General features: G+C 41.9%; 1 pseudogene; it reads right to left on the bottom strand.

The window, feature by feature from the left end:
* Positions 1–784: 784 nt before the first annotated feature.
* Positions 785–2790, bottom strand: LOC104942671 (protein phosphatase 1A pseudogene; annotated as a pseudogene).
* Positions 2791–3836: the final 1046 nt, after the last annotated feature.

Raw genomic sequence — 3836 nt, 5'->3', positions numbered from 1 at the left:
TTCTATTGGTAGTATGTTTCGTGCCTGCACCAAATAATAACAAATTAGAAGGAAAAAAAGATTTAAAAAATACAGATTTCAGTATTCTGAGGCTCTGAGTCCCATTTCTTTTCCTCGCAGACGGCAAAAAAAGTCTGACATTATACAATTTAACATAAAAACAATAATCGTGGCTTGATATTGAGTAAGAACATGTTTTTATGAACCACACAGCTCTACAAAGACGTGGTGCAGGCACGAGACATACTACCAATAGAAATACATTGCTTTTAAAATCGTTCTGTGTGACACGAAAACAATGGGAAAATCGTTTAGGTGAACACGATTCAATAGATTAAATGTATTTCGTGATTATAACACGAAATGCCGTGAGACTGGGTTGATATATGATGCTTACGAGCCTTTATATATTTTTTTAATTCAATAGTTCCATTTTTTTTCTCCAATTTTAAAGCAATTCATATCCATTGGTGGAACTGAAACACAGATATCAAATCAGAAGTTGGTGTTTTTGTACTAAGGTCAATCACTATTTTATCCCTCTCACATTAAACTTAAAACAATTGTTCCAATTTGTTTGACATTCCATTGATCATTCCTTCCTGATTCTGAATCTCTTATTCAATTTCAAATGGTTGAAGAATGAATTGTAAAAAGTATTGTTTTGTATCATTAACCACTCACAGAGTTAACATGTTTCTGTCAGCATCACAACAAAGCCTTGTTGTTGCTCTACCTATTGTTCCCTGCACCTTGTCTGTATTCTTGATGAATGACGCCTCACCTTATAGAGACAGAGGTCAATGACTTGGCTGCAAATGTCCTTCAGGTCATTGTTCACCTGCAGACGGCTGCGCACAAAGGCACACAGTTCCTCGTTACCAATGGCGTCCCACACACCGTCACATGCTAGAATCAGGAACTCGTCTTCGGGCGTCCTCTCCAGCTCGTACACTTCTGGCTCCGGAGACACTAGCTGCTCTGTCTGCGGCCTCCAGTCCACTTCCTTGAAGTCAAAATCCCCCAGAGCTCTGGAGACGGCCAGCGAGCCGTTGACTCTTTGCAGGGTCACGGAGCCTCCAGCGTTCTGGATGCGCTCCTTTTCTCTGGGGTTGAACGGCTTGTGGTCCTCTGTATAGAAGACCACCTGGCCTTTATGGCAGAGCAAGGTACGTGAGTCCCCACAGTTGATAAAGTAAATGTGGCGTGGTGAAGTCAGGACCACTGCTGCAGTGGAGCCACTGTGGTCCCAGTTGTCCTGGCGAGCCATTTTGTGCATGTGTCGATCAATTTCCAGGAAGCCTTCACGGATGCCCTCCTTCACCTGCTCAGGGTCCTCATTGGCTTTGATCCCTCCTGTGGGAATTGAGGGGAAAACATTATGTTTAAAAGGTTCAGGCCATTCTGTATAGTTTCTGACGTGGCCATGTTGATTGTTGAGAGGCCAACACAGATGGACACATGTACAGTGTACACTAGGGGTCTTTCTTGTGTTTGATTTGTGAAATTCCAGGCTCAAACATTTAAAAGTCAGTACTAAGACATCCCTGCCTGAAGAAGACACCATCTGTGTGGTTGTGCAATGATATAGTTGAGACAACTTTGCTGATTAAGTTTAAAATACAAATTGGAGAAGAAAAACATTTTTCAACAAGAAGCCTAAAAAGAACATTTCTCGATAAAAGTTAGCAGTAATGTAATCATGGTACCTTATCTTCTCTAGTAACCAGTTCATCATTAGTTTGTGGCTCTAAAAGTATAAAACTTGACATCTTAACAAAGGTCAACATCTCAGATTTGTTTTGATCTCTGAACTCAATACTTTATTTTGCTCTGTGGCCCCCAAACATATCAGAATATCAAGAATTATTTGAGAAGGTAAGAATGTTATTTCCTTTTGTATGTGATTTTCAAGGAAATGTCACCATTAAACCTAAGTTGTTATCTAACCCTTACCCTTTAAATAGTGCCATTGAAGGCTTAGTTTGTAACTCATTTTGAATAAACAGTAGCCTTCTTTGTAATGCAAGATATATTTTGAGAAGTTAATGCAGTTTTAAATTATGATGTAAGAATAAGTTAAAAAGTTTTAAATAGCCAACTGTTTCTTCCTATTAGTTTATTACACAGATCTTTTGATTCCGTGGTCCAAAGCGACTACAGTAAGTGCTCTGTATCAACAACCACAGAACATTTGAGAAATGATCCCCTTACTGAAAGCATTTTCTGTGCTACATCACAACTTGAATATTAAGAATCATTGCTCTCTACCTGTTGCCAGGATGTGTCCCAGCAGGTTCGTGGAGCAGTACTCTGCCACTGTGGTGCCTGCATGTCCATCAAAAACAGCAAAGTAACCCCACTCTGTCAGCTCTCCTTCCAGCTGGGGCTTGCAGGTGTGGGCATCCTCCATCTGGGACCTCCAGCCCTGCATGTTGGCCATAGCGTAGTTCACCCCCAACTTAGATCCCCCCTCTGACACATGCTTCTCCAAGATGGGTCGATCCAGGTATGGGCTAAGCATTGAGCCGTCCTCATCAAACCTGTCCTCCTCCTCAGCGCCTGTCTCCTTGGGGCCCCCTTTGAAGAAGAAGGTGACCATCTTTTCTGTCTCTTTGGCCAGCTGGCGGAGGAAGGAGGGCACCTCCACGTTGCTCGCCCGCCGGGCCGTCCTCATCGCTCCACGGAGCCGGTGTTCAAGCTTCCTGCACGGCTTGGCAGCAGTCCGTCTTTTCCGGGTGCCCCTCTTCCGGCCCTGTGTTTTCCGCAGCAGGTCCAGCTTAAAAAGTTATCCTGTATCACCGACACCCAGGTAAACAAATATTCACTTAAAAAAGAAATAATCCTGTTATAAATAAATAAAAAACTGTTGTTTTTTTGTTAAAAATGATCAGGCCCATTTTTGCATCTCTTTGGATATGTTCTGAGACCATCAGGTGTCTTTTCCCCTCTCAGTTTATATTCTCTATGTCTTCCCTGCTTCTCTTCTTAACCCGTTCTGTATCAGCTGTTCTATTGGCCTATCTATTTCTGTTTACTTATCCCTCTGCTCTACCCCCCCTCCCCTCCCCTCCCACTACCTCTCCCCCTCCCTCTGTCTTTGTACCACTGCTGGATAATCACTTAGCCCTCATGACAGCCCAGGTGACCTGTGTCTGCACACATACATGGATTATGATCATGCTGTTTTTACAACATCACAGAGAGGTCCCATTATCAGATTTGCATAGGGATGTTATGCCTGATACAAGATATACTTAATCCAAATAATTTCATTTTTTTTTCAATAGTCTGAGTCAACAATGCCAAACACTTGTTTCTATTACAAATGGAACTTACTGTGGGGAATGAAGAGTCAATTGTGTTAATACCTAAAAAAAAAAAAAGCATTGGTCAACAACAACAATAACAACCTTGTGTCAAGGTTTACTACACTGAACAAAAATATAAATGCAACACTTTTGTTTTTGCTCCCATTTTTCATGAGATGAACTCAAAGATCTAAAACATTTTCTATATACACAAAATAACCATTTCTCTCAAATATTGTTCACAAATCTGTGATAGTGAGCACTTCTCCTTTAACGAGATAATCCATCCCACCTCACAGGTGTGGCATATCAAGATGCTGATTAGACAGCATGATTATTGCACAGGTGTGCCTTAGGCTGGCCACAATAAAAGGCCACTCTGAAACGTGCAGTTTTGCTTTATTGGGGAGGTCCGAAAACCCTAGGGTTAAACCCTAACCCTAACCCTAACATGTCACCCATTGAGCATGTTTGGGATGCTTTGGATCGGCGTATACGACAGCGTGTTCCAGTTCCTGCCAATAT

Source organism: Notothenia coriiceps, unplaced genomic scaffold (genome assembly GCF_000735185.1).
Source record: "Notothenia coriiceps isolate Sejong01 unplaced genomic scaffold, NC01 NC01_scaffold00004893, whole genome shotgun sequence".
Taxonomy (NCBI): domain Eukaryota; kingdom Metazoa; phylum Chordata; class Actinopteri; order Perciformes; family Nototheniidae; genus Notothenia; species Notothenia coriiceps.
This window is presented reverse-complemented; position numbering and strand designations above follow the sequence as displayed.